The sequence below is a fragment of the Marmota monax genome, unplaced genomic scaffold, assembly GCF_021218885.2.
Source record: "Marmota monax isolate L192 unplaced genomic scaffold, Marmota_monax_Labrador192_F-V1.1 WCK01_AAM20220418_F8-fsc00055, whole genome shotgun sequence".
Taxonomy (NCBI): Eukaryota; Metazoa; Chordata; class Mammalia; order Rodentia; family Sciuridae; genus Marmota; species Marmota monax.
Window position 1 is genome coordinate 12,313,217 of NW_026695205.1, and position 15,289 is coordinate 12,328,505.

General features: G+C 53.7%; 1 long non-coding RNA gene across 1 annotated transcript; it reads left to right on the top strand.

The window, feature by feature from the left end:
• The first annotated feature begins 1,153 nt into the window (after positions 1–1,153).
• On the top strand, positions 1,154–9,614 carry LOC124083459 (uncharacterized). Its single transcript, XR_006848744.2, has 3 exons — positions 1,154–5,393; positions 7,452–7,581; positions 9,340–9,614. It is a non-coding gene; the product is annotated as an uncharacterized LOC124083459 (long non-coding RNA).
• The last annotated feature ends 5,675 nt before the right edge of the window (positions 9,615–15,289 follow it).

The following is a 15,289-nucleotide window of genomic DNA, read 5'->3' on the forward strand; positions in this document are numbered from 1 at the left end:
AGCTGCACGCCGCGGCCAGAGGCAGGAACTGGCTGACTTCAGGCTCACGGGACTCACAGCTTCGGATCCCCGGGGACGCTGTACCCTGGCTCAGCTCAGGCCCTGGGCATGGGCTGGTCTGAAAGGACAGGCCTTGGTGTAGCTCTTTCTGACAGAACTGTCCACTGGCTGCCTTCAGTGGGGCAGCGGATGCTTCTTCCTGGATGACCAGGAGCACGCACATCTCCTCCACATTCCACCTCCTGGGACGCTCGATCCACTTGTCTACGTAGCGACACTGTAGCTGATGATTCCTAAGACCCTTTTCACGTTCCCTGAACAAGGTGCACTGCTTCTGAAGATGCCGACCTAGAGCCGGAATGCTCGGGACACAGGCACGCGGGCCAGGGGGTCATGGGGTGTGGTGTGAGGCTCGGGCCTCGTGTTCCTAGAGCCACATCTTCTCCCACCAGGTGCACATCCACATCACCGCTCCGTGACAGCAGCACCACTCGGCTGTTGTGACGTCACAGGTGAGGGTGCTCACCACCTCCCTCACTGGCACCCCGCCTAAGCCCCGTGTCTCCCCAAATTCCTGCAGTGGTTTCACCAGGTCCCTGCTTCCTCTGCCCTTGTGTTCCTATGGTGTCTCCTGAGAGTGTCAGTCAGGGGTCTTGCAGTGAAGGGGGGCCACGCCCCAGCTCTTCTGCCTCACTCCTGTGACTGGGACCATTCCTGTGGACAGCCACGGGACCTGGGTGCAGAAATAAGCAAGCTTCTTGTCTCCTTGGAGCCTCTGGTCCATCAGGACACGTGGACATAGTTACGTCACGATCCTTCCACTAACTGTCGGAAGAGCGCAGAGAGCAATGACGACGTGAGGTGAAAGGTCCAGGAGACCTGGAGGAAAGGCTACTTCGTCTGAGATCTGCAGAAGGCAGCAGCGAGCTGGAGCCAGGCATGAGCTGACACTCACTGGGAATGGCAGAACCTCGAAGCCGGTTCTCACGTCTTTGACCTTGAACGTGGGAGCATCGGGCGATGCTGTCCTTGCCGTTAGATGTGGAGACCCTGGGTGATCAGGATTGCCAGGCTGCAGGGAGCCAAGTTCAGGCTCTTCAGCACAGGACTGAAGGCTCTGCTGCGCTGCTGCTTAAACCTCTGGGCCCGCCAGTCTGCTTCACAACCTGAGACGTTGAAAAGGAAATCATTAATTGAGGATTGCATTCAGAAAATCAAGCATATATCACCTCTCTACAGGGTCACTACCTACTAGACATTGTGCAGAAAAGTGCAGAATTATTTTGCTTAAATTCTACACAAACAATATAAAATAGGGTCTACTAGTCCCATTTTGCTGACAAAGAAACCGAAGAGATAACGTCTCTGCTCAAGGTCACCTGGCAGTGAGCAGCCGGCGTGGTGAGCCAGGGCTGTGACCGTGGCCTGTGGGCTGACAGCTGGGGTCACCGGGAGCACTGCCGGCTCCTAACCATGCTTCCTGGGCGCCTCGCTCTTGAAACATAGAAAGCACAATTGATTCCTTTCCTCCTGCCACCCTCTGCCCACCCCGAGGCTCAGCCGCATGCCCTGCCTCCAGAGCTTTGGGAAGAATTTCAGCTCCTGTGAGTAAATCATGGAAAGGTTACAGGTGCTCTAGGTGATGCAGGACTGTCTTTAATTATTGCAATTGCTCCCGAAAATTCTACTCTCTGTGTCCTCTTTCAGCATCACACAGACTTTCACAAGCATAAAGCCAAAGAAAAAACACAGCCAACAAAGACGAAGCCGGAGAACCCGCTTCTGAGGAATTCCTCTTGCAAGCGGCTAATTGAAACATCCCCTCGGTTGGTGCCGCTCGGTTTTGACAGCCGCTCTGCCCCTTGTCATAAAATCGATGGTCTTCTTCTTCCTCCCCTTCCTGGGCCGCCTTGCTCTGACGGGGGCCCTTCCTTCCCACTGAGTCTTCCTCGGATCTCGGGGTTAAGTGGTCTTTTCATGCCGCCCAGCCAGACAGGCACAAGACATGGAGAGGCTTTTGAGAATGAGCCATGTTAAGTGGGCTTGATGGGGGTCACGGCCACCATTACTGCTATCACCACAGTGATAAAATGGAGTGGTAATGACGGGGAAGGTACTTATCACTGTCTTCCTGAGATCACTTAAGATACTTTGGGTCTGAAGCTTTTTGCCAAAGACAAATGGAACATGCACAAGATAGACGTGGCCACCGCAGAAGGCTTGTGTGTGACCCTGTGTGGGCCTGTGTCCACCTGTGTGGCTCCAGGAAGGGAGGGTGTGGTCAGGCCAGGGCCTGTCCTGTTCTGTGAGGCAGCCACCTGTGGGCTCAGGATCGGGCGGCAGACACTGCAGGGTGGGATCGCGGGCTGCCTTTCTCAAATTGCCGACCTGCTGTTTGTTTTCCTAAACTTCTGCGGTCATTGGCGGGGATGGACCCTTCAGAACCTAACTCACAGCAGCTCAGTCAGAGGGGACCAGAACTAGCTACCCTGAGCCCGGCCTGGTTCAGTGCCATCACTAGTGTGCTGTGAGACTTGGGTGAGATACTGAACTTCTTTATGTCTCTGTTCCCCAGGGTCCCCGACTCCTCCTGGCCAGCCTGGAACTGTCTTGGATTGCACACTGCAGTACCCAGTCCTGGGAAGCACTCAGTCCTGGGCAACTCCGGGTGATGGGCGACAGTGTTCAACTGGCACACACCAGACCTGTAGACACACACACACACACACACACACACACAACTTCACGTTTTCAGAGCCATGTTAGATTCATAGCAGAATCGGGAGGAGGGCATGGAAAATCCCACCCACTGCCCACCATGGAGGCCCACCTACCTCACGTGAACCCTGGCTCAGGGGTGTGTCTATTGTAAATGACACACCTCTGGGGACACACTGTCAGGTGGTCTGGGAGTCCAGCACTCTGTGGGTTTGGACTAACATGGGCCAGCGCCTGCAGGGCTCTCATGGAGCATGCCCTCTGCCTCGGAACCTGCGCCCCAGTCCTGGCACCCACCAATGCCCTGCACTGTCTCCACGCTGGGTTCTCCCATGAGCTTCTCCCACACTGTGGGCTTCAGATTGTACAGAATGCAGCACGCTTACGGTTCTATTTTAAGTTATTTGTAGGTTTTAATGAAGCAAATCACTTTTCTGGGCTTTAATTACATCACCCATAAAATGAAGTACTTACAGCAATTTTAAAACCTATTCCAGTTCTAACGTTGTGCTATTCTGCAATCATTAATAGCTCTAAGATTTGTATTGATAAACTTTTTATAAAGTGCTGAGAATAGTGTAACAAGCCCCCTTTCCCACAAAAGCTTCACGGAGCAGCTGTGTTGAAAGCAAGGTCCCAGGAATGTGCACTCCAACGTCCTCCTGGTGAGGACACAGGCAGCACCGACCCGACCAGTGGAGACTTACCCCGTTCCTCTTCCTAGAGTCACTGTTGATATATTCACACAGACCTGTCATTCGACAAGATGACAGCATTTTAAAATTTGAAATGTAACTCACAGTTGCCAATATCCTTCACTGAAGAACAGACATTGGCCCAGAAAATGAGAGGAGTGGGTCTAGACAGAGGAGGCCTGATCCAGGGCCAGCGGCTGCAGACCTGGGTCTAGACAGAGGAGGCCCCATCCAGAGCCAAAGGCTGCAGACCTGGATCTAGACAGAGGAGGTCCCATCCAGAGCCAAAGGCTGCAGACCTGGGTCTAGACAGAGGAGGCCCCATCCAGAGCCAAAGGCTGCAGACCTGGATCTAGACAGAGGAGGTCCCATCCAGAGCCAAAGGCTGCAGACCTGGGTCTAGACAGAGGAGGCCCCATCCAGAGCCAAAGGCTGCAGACCTGGGTCTAGACAGAGGAGGCCCCATCCAGGGCCAGCGGCTGCAGACCTGGGTCTAGACAGAGGAGGCCCCATCCAGGGCCAGCGGCTGCAGACCTGGGTCTAGACAGAAGAGGCCTGATCCAAGGCCAGTGGCTGCAGATGCGGGTGTAGACAGAGGAGGCCTGATCCGGAGCCAGTGGCTGCAGACCTGGGTCTAGACAGAGGAGGCCCCATCCGGGGCCAGCGGCTGCAGACCTGGGTCTAGACAGAGGAGGCCCGATCCAGGGCTAGCAGCTGCAGACGCGGGTGTAGACAGAGGAGGCCTGGTCTAGGGCCAGCAGCTGCAGACGCGGGTATAGACAGAGGAGGCCTGGTCCAGGGCTAACAGCTGCAGACGCAGGTGTAGACAGAGGAGGCCTGATCCAGGGCCAGTGGCTGCAGACCTGGGTCTAGACAGAGGAGGCCTGGTCTAGGGCCAGTGGCTGCAGACCTGGGTCTAGACAGAGGAGGCCTGATCCGGGGCCAGCGGCTGCAGAACTGGGTCTAGACAGGGGAGGCCCCATCCAGAGCCAGCGGCTGCAGACCTGGGTCTAGACAGGTGAGGCCTGATCTGGGGCCAGCCACTGCAGACCCAGGTCCACAGCAGAGGAGATCTGATCCAGGGCCAGGGGCTTCAGATGCAGGTGTAGACAGAGGAGGCCTGGTCCAGGGCCAGTGGCTACAGACCTGGGTCTAGACAGAGGAGGCCTGGTCCAGGGCTAGCAGCTGCAGACACGGGTATAGACAGAGGAGGCCTGGTCCAGGGCTAACAGCTGCAGACGCAGGTGTAGACAGAGGAGGCCTGGTCTAGGGCCAGCAGCTGCAGACGCGGGTATAGACAGAGGAGGCCTGGTCCAGGGCTATCGGCTGCAGACGCGGGTGTAGACAGAGGAGGCCTGGTCCAGGGCCAGTGGCTGCCTGGCTGGGCCAGCGGCCTCACAGTCCAATTTCTTCAAGGGAAACCCAGAGCTTTCTGGAGTCTGAGTTGGAGCGTGGAGATGTGGTCTGCGGCCTTCACACACTAACTTCAGCAATAGTGGAAAGTAAGGTTGCAACCAGCCACACTTCAGATCAAGACACAAACCACAGGGAGCAGGGGTGAAGCCGTCCTTCACCAATCCTAAGTAGCACTTTCTTTTTTTTTTCCTTTTCTAACGAATATTTACCCTCTTCCACATCAGTACTGTGACCCGCTGCCTGCATACCTTCGTCAGCTGACTGATGCATCAACATGGATCTAGCCAATGGATGTGGCCACAAAATTCTGTGCCTCTCTGCCCTACCACTCTGTCATGTCATCCTTGGAAGAGCTGATGGCCCGGGAGTTCCATGCATGCCCTCGGCTCAGGGGTCTTCCATGCTTCCCCACAGCCTGGAAGGATTGAAGAAGGGACCGGAAGGCTCTTGGGTATGGAGGCCTGCCTGCCACTCCACACGCTGCCTCCAGTGACTGCCATGCACTTGAGAGCAGCCAGGTGGCCTTCTCACCTGGCTACCGCAGATGGCCCTTAGAAACAGCTGGTGAGCCTCCCTCTCCCTGGGTCCTGGGTGTCCTGGTTGGAGTTGACCGTGTGTGGGTGGCTTGCTCCTGGACTCGCTGTTGCTCCGCATGTCTGCTTGGTTCTGGGGCCACCTGCTGTGGTGTGTGTCTGGGGAAGTCGGAAGCAGGACTCCTCTAGTTTGTGAGTCCCAGAGGCGTGGCCAGCAGAGCATGACACCAGCAGAGCATGACACACAAGGGGAGCAAGTTCCAGAGGTCTGTTGAGAAGAGAGCACCTGGTGCCCTGTGCAGGCCAAGACCCTGGAGGGCTGATCTCCTGCACAAACACGAGGGAGGCAGGGCGGTTCTCCTCCCCTCCCTCCTTCCTTTATTCCCCACTTCCTACTCTCCAGCCTCCACTTATTTCCTGATTAGTGATTTACTAAGAATCCTGTGCAAAAGGTCCCGCGTCAAGCCCCTGGGGATGAGGGAGGCTGGAGAATGGGAGAAAATGGAGAGTTCCTGCAGGTTACTGGGGGCATTGTGAAAGCCACCGTCAGCCACCCTGGTCACTTCTTCTCCTGTTCAGACTGGATGGGCTCTGGGCTGGGGCACTTTCTGGTGCCCTCCACTCCTCAGAGAGGCCAGCACAGACATCCCCTACCCACGCGTACTTCAGTTCCCTCCACGTTGATTCCGGAGAAGATGAAGGACAGCTGTAGGGAACTCCTGCACCACCTGCTGCCCAAGAGGAGGTGTCCTCAGCTGGTCTGAGTCTAACGGGGAGGTTCCAGGGCCACCAGCGTTTTCACAGTGGCACAGCAGTGGGTATTCACCTGGCAAGGAAACCCCGTGGAGTTCACCAGGACGATGCCGCAAAATGACAAGATGAGTTTACAGGTGGCTGTGCACATTGTCAGCTGCGCTGAATGATCCAAAGTGGTCACTAGCACCCTATGCGGGAGTTCAGAGGGAGAGAATAACCACATGGGGGTGCGGCTCTCCTTTGTCTCAGTGAAGGGCGTCCCGAGGGAAGGAGAGAGGACTTTGAATGGCGCTCTGTGTGGCGCCCTGGGCCTTGAGCTTTGCTGCTGACCTTCGCTCTGGCCTGGCTCCACTCTGCAAGCTACACGTGCTGCCCTGTCTGCCTTCCACTAGGAGGGTCAGGGCAGTGTGCCGAGCACAGCTCTGGCTCCTGGACCAGGGTGGTTGGCTCCTGGCACTCTGCCCCGCCCACCGGGTCCCAGCGTCTGTGGAGAGTGGACGATGTGCCAGGCGTGGCCCCCGCCATGATGCCCCACTCTGAGCCGCGGTGAGAGATGCCCGTGAAGTGAGGCAAGGGGCCGGCAGAGGGGGAGACCAGTTTCAAGAGAAGGGGTCAGGAATGGCAACTGTGCTGGGCATGGAGAGGTGGGTGAGAGATTCTCCCTGGCAGGTGAGGGGGAAGCAAAGGACGCAGAGAGTGAGAGAGTCACCAGGAACTCTCAGGGGAGAAGGAGAAGAGGGAGCTTGGAGCAGGAGGGGCAGCTGCCTGGTCCCTGCGGGGCTGGTCCCAGGGAGAGGAGAGGTGTGGGACTGAAGGGCCAGGGCCAGGGTCCTTCCTGGTGGAGCACAGCCCACGGGGTGGAGAGGGCTAGAGGCTGACTGGCCTTTAACAGACACTGGAGGGAAGGTCAGCAGGGAGGGCAGGGACAGACTAGAGGAGGAGTGGTCTGCGGAAGCCACTGCAGCTCCAAGTCAGGAGATCAGACCTGGAGTTCTGCGCATCGCAGGGCCCTCCCCACTTACCTCCCCAACCCCCACGGCTCTCCTCTATGCCTCCGTCTCCACATGCCAACGAGACTGTGGGTCGGTGTACTCCGGGTGCCCTCCAGGTCCACCGATGCTATTGCAAATGGAGGATTTCTTTCCGTGTTAAAAGCAGAGAGCATTCCTTCCCACGTACAGTGCCTCTTCCACATCTGGGGGAGGGAAGGGGGGACGGAGCGGGAGGGAGGAAGGACTGCCTTATTTCACAATGGCCATGGAATCCGAGCTACAGAACTGAGGCTGCGGGCCCACTGCCTGGCCAGATGTGGCTTCTTCTCTCTTCCCTTTAGGATGCTCATGGCGGTCCCAGGCCTGAGAGTCCTGCACCCCGTAGAGACCCCTCTAGAACAGCACTGACCAACACATCTGGAGGAGAACCACATGAGGAGATAAAAATCCTCAGTAAAAACAAAGAAACAGGTAAAATAATTTTCACATGCTACATTTAATTCAGTTTCATCAAAGCGTCGTCATCACAACAAGTGCTTTAGGCTGCTGCAGCAAAGCCCCGTGCGCACAGTGGGTCGTTCCTTCTGGACACAGAGTTGTGGAGGCCTCTGAAACCTCCCCCACAGGCAGAAAGAGGCGCCAGTGGGACCCAGCGGAGGAGTCCCAGGAGCAGCCCCTGCCCCCGCTCCGTGGCTGCAGGCCCCCCTCCTCCTGGCCCTTCCTCCTGGCCCTGGTCTCCTCCTCCTCAGCAGCTGCTCTGTCTCCCACTCACAGAGACGCACAGGACTGTGGGGAGCACCCGTGGCCCCAGAGCATCTTCCTGTATAACACACTTCATCTGCGCACCCAGGTCAAGAGCCCATTTCCATATTCAGAGCTGGGAACACGGTATCCTCAGTGGCCACCTGTCAGACCACCACACATGCAATCAATACCCACATTTTTAATGACGCATTCTGCATTTTCCTATTGAGTCTGAAATCCAGTATGTCATAGCACATCCAAGTCACCTTGGGTGCCAAATTTTTAATGTCTTAAAATGAAATAAAGTCCTACTTTACCAATAAAATTTAATAGAAAAATAGCTTATTCTCCTACCGATTTTGGAATTTAAGTTTAAATTAAAGAAAAGGGAAGTTTGGTTCCTCAGCGGTGCCAGCTGCATTCCTGGTGTTGGTGACCTGGTGGAGCTGACTGGTAATGGCTGCTGTTTGGGGTAGTACAGATTTAGGACAGCCTCCTTTTCCCTGCTCACCCTCAAGCCAAGGAAATGCATAAGGGCACATCCACCTGCCTGGACTTCAGTACACCGCGTTCCCGGAATGACTTCCTTTCCAGCCCTAAGAGCACCTTTGTGGGTCTGCGGTCCGTGCCTTACCAATGTGCACACAGACCTAGAGACGCGGGCTGAAGAGGACGCCTGGCTCTCACGGGTGCCTTGCTCTGGAGCATCCCCAGGGCACACCGGTCCCTGTGGCTTGACCCTGGTGCTTCCCTCCCATTAAGAAATTCATGTTTGGTTCAGAAGTGACTTTGCCAAAGGTGGATTCCTGCCCTAAAGCATTACTAAACAAGACGAGGCCCTGAAGACAGTGGCATCTAGTTCTTTCCATTAAGAATTATAGCACTTAATGAAATTGAAAGAAAACTCAAATAAAATATGGTTCTGTGAATTTTAAAAATTATATGTCCCCTTCCTTTTAAATTGTAATGAATTGACACTGAATTAGTGTCTGAAATATATTTCATTGCATCTATTTTGTACTTTTGGTTAAGAGAAGAAATATTCATTTGTATTATTTTCTACTTTTGTGTGTGTGTGTGTGTGGTACTGGAGATTGAAGAGCCTTGTGCGTGCGAGGCAAGCACTCTACCAACTGAGCTGCATCCCCACCCCCCGTTTTCTACTCTTTGTAGCATTTTGGATGCATATTTTATTTATCTCTTGAATAGCCCTTCAAGTTACATAAGAAAATTACTTTATGAGTATATCTAGATCCATGATTTTAAGCACAAAATGCATGCCAGTATATATTTGTTGAGTGAAAGGAATAAAAAAATAAAAAATAGAGAAGATTGATAGCATAGATAGATAAATAAAATAATTAATAAAGTAAGTGAACTCACCTGAGTGCGCGGATGCAGCATTTGAGGTGTTAGAAGTCACGCATATTGTGTGTAGCGTGGCCTTGTCAATGTCGGAATTGTGATGACTCGGTTTTTTTCCAGGGGCTGCTCTTGACATCTCCGCCCTGCAGAGTTCCGAGGGCCCTCTTCTGTGTCAAGCAGACATTCCATCTTCTCGCTGAGCCTCCCCATCCCCTCCTCCCCCTCCTATCCCCTCCTCCTGTGGTGCTGTGGCTGGTGATATTGACAGACTAAAGGATTACTCGTTTCCCACAGCCCCACAAGGTAAATTAAAAAAAGGAAAAGTCAAAGCTATTTCTGGACCCTCTCGCACGTAGGGACTCCCAACTCAATACATCCTGGTTGCTTGGAAATGGTGCTTATTAATGAGTGGGGAAAGTACGCCAGCTCACGGGGCTTTGGGGTCACCTATGTAAGGGATAATGTGCCTCCCCAACACACGTCTGCCTTGGATTCTTGTAAGTTGTTGAGCACAAGAGATTGGGAATATGCTATTACTGTTATAGATCTTAGAAAGCAGTAAGCCATCAGAGGAGCCAGTGACAATTCCAAAACCTTTCCAGATTCTAATGTGAAATTAGTCTATTGGTCCAGAAAAGTGGCAACAGCTATTTATAGGATTGTCATATGCCCACACAAGAGCAGACTAACTATCACTCCTTTTTTTTTTCCCTAGGAAAATAAAGCCAGCAAGAAATAGAAAATAAGTAAGCATTAAGGTGGGCAGAGGTGGCTGTGAGTGCGGTGTCTGAGCTGTGCTGTTAAGTGGGAGCCGTCACGCAGCGTGGCACTCTGAGCCTTGACGTCTGATCTTTTGAATATAACACTGAACCTCTTGAAGTGGCGCAGACAGTAGGATGTTAGAGAAAGGCTGCACTGGAGCCGAAGGCAGGAGCAGGCCTGTGCAGACACTGGAGGCACTTCTCATGTAGATGACACACGAGCAGATGGATGCCCGCAAAGACCGCAGGGTAAGGGCACCTCTGCTCGCCTTCCTGAAATCACTGCACACAGCAGAATCAGGACAGCAGCCACGCCTCTTCAGCCAAGCCACAAAGCAGTCAGCACCTGGGGCTGTGACAGGGGGCATCCAGGGCCTGGGAAGGGCACCTCTACTCAAGGGGATGCCAAGAGCAGACTCCTCCCCTGAGAAACTATGGCTCTGGGCAAAATTATCCCAAGAAAGTCACACATTCTAAAACCCCAATATCTGACCTTTAACTTGTGATGTGGAGGCTTCTGAGCTCACACAGTCCACCACAGAGGGATATTTGTCTCAAAATCAGAAAGGCCATTTTGGCAGTGTGCAGGCCACTGTTAGGTGGCTATGGCCCTGAAGAGCCACTGAGATTGGGAATTAGGCTATTACTGTTACAGATCTTGGAAAGCAGTAAGCCATCATGTCTGAACCCTGGGACACAGCAAAGGGGAAAAGGGTGTGGATGGAGTGAAGGTCACTAATCAGTTGACCCAAGATGGGAAGATCATCCCTGAGGAGGCAGGAAGGCCCAGTGTGGTCCTAAGGATCCTGAAGTGGGTGAGAGGCCAGGGTCAGAATGGGAGGAAGCATCCGGAGGAGACTCAACTGGCCATTGCTGGCTGGAGATGGACAGAGCCAGGGATGTGGTGTCTGGTAGAACGACAAAGGCCAAGAAGTGGACCCCAGGGCCCCAGAGAGGCCACACCCTGCCCCATCCTGCATTAGCCCAGGGAGACCCAGGTTGGACTTCTGACGTGCAGAGCTATAAGATAATAAAGGCACATTGTTGTAACCCACTGAGCTGGTGACACTTTGGTGTAGTGGCCGTAGCAGCTGCTACGTGGTGTGGCCCGCGCTCTCCCTCGCCGTGTGGCTCTCGCGCACCTCTGCTCCCTGCAGGCTGAGCTCCTTGTCAGCCTCAGCGCCTGGCCCTGCCCTGCCCTACAGGGCCTGCGAGGCCTGGGCTCGGGCTCTGGGGGACCGGGTGGCAGACGCCATGCAGACTGCCTGGGTCTCCTCCAGCATCCCTCCAGGAACGGGCGGGCTCCGAGAGGAGGGGTCAAAAGAGCATGGTGGACCCGTGTCCTGGGGTTGGGTGGAGACGGCCAGGCACTGGGAGCAGCGGTGGAGGGAAGGGAGGGGCGGGCGGTAGACACGCTGTCTTCATCTCTGGTGTCCAAGAGTCATCGAGGTTTGAAGAGCTTCTGTGGAGCTGTGGAGCTCATCACCAGGACGAGACCAGCAGCTCTCCAACCAACCCGGTGAAGGCCAGCAGACAGGGAGCACAGCCACCACGTCCAGACCAGTGCATCCCACACGGGTGTCACTGGGACGCACTTGCTAAACATGACCTGGAGGTCAATGACAAGAGGACCTAGAAGCGGGCCTCTTGACCAAGGAGCTGACCCTGGGGATGTGTGCTCACTCAGACAGTAAAAATATGAGATGTGACAAAACTGGTCATCAGCCCTAGCCCCCGATGACAGAAACGCAGCTGGCGGAGCACTTCACTGGGTTTGGAAAGCTGCCCACGAGGGCCACCCCTGGTCCTCCCTTGCTCTGCTCACTGGTTCACTCGTGTGTCTGATGAGGAGCCTGCCTTTGGCTCACCATGGACACCCAGACACACTTCCTTGAACCACGGAAGCCACGCGGCCGCCATGCTCACCACTGTTGGGCAGTGAGCTGGACAGAGGACGGAGTGACAGGTGTGGCCTTGGAAGGAAGGAAGCAGTGTTCTGATGGAGGTAAAGTCGTACTCGAAAAGGACTCAAGAGGAAAAGTAAACTATTGGGATTCGTGTCCACTCTGCAGTGTTGGAGATTCCATGGCTGTCCACTGCCACTGGGCTGCCCTCTGCATTGGCAGATATGGTGAGCTCACTGCCCTCGTCCCCTCAGTTACAACCCATGCTTGTCTCCTGTCACCCCAGCAATACAATACCTTTATTCTGATATAAAGATAAAATAAAACCAGTTGCCATATCAGGAAGGAATGTTTAGACGTATAGTAGCTGGGTATGCTCACGTAGGGGTGTGTGTGCTTGCATGTGTGTGTTTTCTAAGGAGAAAAGTGAAGGGTTCGATTTTCTCCCATGAAAACTCCTAGGGAAATCTCCATGCAGGTTTCAGGTCAAGCCAAAGACCCTCACGCCCCTTTGTATTGCAGGATGCCTCCACCTAACGGCTCCGCCTACCCAGTCACCGGGGTTTACACAGTCCCAGAAACTGAGCACATGGAGAGAGAACCCTTTGTTATTTCTTCCCCTGCAGTGCTGGGTCGGAGGCCAAGGCCTCAGGCTTGCTAGGCCAGTGCCGACCCTGGCTTTGTCCCCAGCTCTCATTGTAGCATCTGAAATGGGGGAGGAAGGAAAGAGGGGCACAAAACCCAAATAATCCCTGAGCCAAATGAATGTGTCAAGTGTACTTGATTCATTTTGAAGTTCTCGGCGCGGCCGACAGGAACATGGAGCCACATTGGCGTGTTTAACAAGGTTTCCTTATTTGAAAAATGAAAGGAGTGAAGACAGTTTCTAAGGTCACTTCTGGCTCTAACCTGTCCCTTTTAGAGCTTGTAAATTCTTGAATCTGCAGACACTGGCCTGTTGTTCCTGCCCACCGGCTCCCCCCACCCCTGCCTGCAGCAGGGTCCTGAACACAATCTCAGCTTGGCGGAGGGGGAGAGGTGGCCACTGTGTGCCCGGCCTGGTGCTAGAGGACTTCCCTGCCTGCATTACCGCCCCGAATGTCTGTAACAGGGGTGGGGGTGGGGTTCTCTTGGAAACGGATTGCACTTAGAGACATGGCTCTTAAGATAAAAGGGGTTACACCCCATCAGCCTCGCCATGCCCTGCAGGAGGTGGTGAGGAAGGGGGCTGTGGCCAGGACCCGGACTTCAGCCAGAGCCCTGTGTCAATCACTAGGCAATCACCCATGGCTGGCGAGGACTGCTCCCAGCTTTGGGCAGCATTGCTGGTGACCATTCAGCACCGGGAAGGCAGCTGTTGGCCTGGGGTGGAAAGCCATCTTGCCCACCAAGGTAGGGAGGCCCCGAGAATGAGAAGCCTGATGTAGGAATCACTTGTTTCCTTGAAAAACTGCGAGGGAGCCCTAGCTCTCTATTTAGACGTCAGCATCAATAAAGTAGACCATTCTGCATCCCTGTAACGGCTCTCTGCGCAGCAGCAGGGCCCACCGACAGCCCTGGCCGAGGCACACTCTCTCCTGGCAGCCGCCTGGCAGGCAGCCCCAGGAACAGACATCAGCAGCAGCAGGTCTGGGCGTGGCCTCAGCCACCTGTGGATGTGCACAAGGCTGTGACCAGCTCTGCCATGCTGTCACACCCACATCAACTTCTGAACTCCCCAACACGAAGCAGAGAAGGAGGAGCCAAAGTTCTACTTCGTAGATTGTGAAATAAAGCAATTATTTGTGAAAAATCTCAATTTCATTTTAAGAAGAGATGGTAGAGTGTCATTTCTGAAATCATAGCTCCTAATCTGTGCAGGAGTTTCAGAGCTCTGCCTGCACGTCTCCGGGTGTGATGGAAGCATCATTCTGGGTCCGCTGCCATAGTTCTTTCTCTTACGTGGTGGTCTGTATGTCGCCTAGCCCTTCCCTCTATGCTGCGTCTTCCTCCCACATCTTATAAGTAATAGGAGTGTTTGTGAAAAAGCTTTGTGTGAGTTTATTTCAGATTCCCTTCCTAGAATTGGAAAAATGGCACAAAATGGGAGGAGCACTTTTTAGACCACTGATGTCTGTGCCAAATAGAATGATTAGCGTCCTGAATCCCCCATGTGCACACTCCCGCCAGCAGCATGTGCGCATCAGGGTAAGAGCTGCTCTTCAAAGATCACTTTCAGATTGGGTAGGAAGTACATGTCTGTTTTAAATTGGGGGTGTTTCATTGTCCACCATTTGTGTCCTCCTGAGTAATTCCGATTTTTCAATTGGCACGTGGTAATCTGGAGTTGACTCAATAGCTTTTTCATACACTGAGGATATTAACTGCCTTTCATTAAAAGCATAACTGGATGTTTAGAGTCTGATCTCCGTCCGGAATCATCCGGCCTGACTTCCAAGCCCAGCTCGGCCATTTAGGAGCTGTGTGACCAGGTTCTTCACCTTCCAGTTTTAGTTTCCTGAATTAGGAGGGGGACAGTCAGGCAGATCTGCCCTAAAATAAATGAAGCACCCAATACTTATATTCACTTATGGTCACATTTTTGATGGATTTGCAACAGTAACATATGGGGGCCCCTCTCAGTTGGGACCCTGCCTCCTGTGACCTCCCCCTCCTGCCTCCCTGTTCATGCACATCCCCTCGGCTGCCTTCCCTTGGACGGGCTGCACTGGAGTGGTCATGGGCCTTGTGAGGTGCAGCCAGGAGGACGCTGAGCGGGGCACATTGCCGCAGGTCAGGCGCCTCCCTGTGTGCGGCTGGACACCATGACCCTGTGCCCTCCCGAGTGGAGGAGCTTCCTGGAACCTCGCTGGCTTCACAGTCCTCCCGCTGTCCTGACACCACCATGTGTAGGGACCTCTGGGCAGCCAGCCGGTGCCTGCCCAGCTCCACAGAAGCCCTGTGGCTGGGGGAGCACCAAGGCTCCAGATCTGGGAATCCAGAATTTTGGGAATTCTACAAGTCTATGGATGGAACTGGTTAGAGGTTTTCCCCAAATCAATAATACTAAAAATTTACATGATGTTATCAATGAATTAACAAAAAGTTTTGATTATCAATAATGAAGTCAGAATTGCTGTTTCCAGGAAGAAGTAATCAAAACATTTACACCTAAAACATGAATGCAGAAAAATATTATGGAAGTATCATACAATTACTTAAGTAAAATATTTTTTCCGGGTTTATACTTTGCAACCTGTAAGGTTTTTGAGTGTCCCAAATTGACAGTCACTTTCCTAACTTGGTTGTGTTTGTAGCAGTGTGCATTTTTCTTACAGCAGACACTAAGCACTGTTGTGCCTCAGTTCTTAAAACCTGGACCCTGTGGTCCTCCATACGCACACCAGGCAGGGTGAAGGCGAGCCT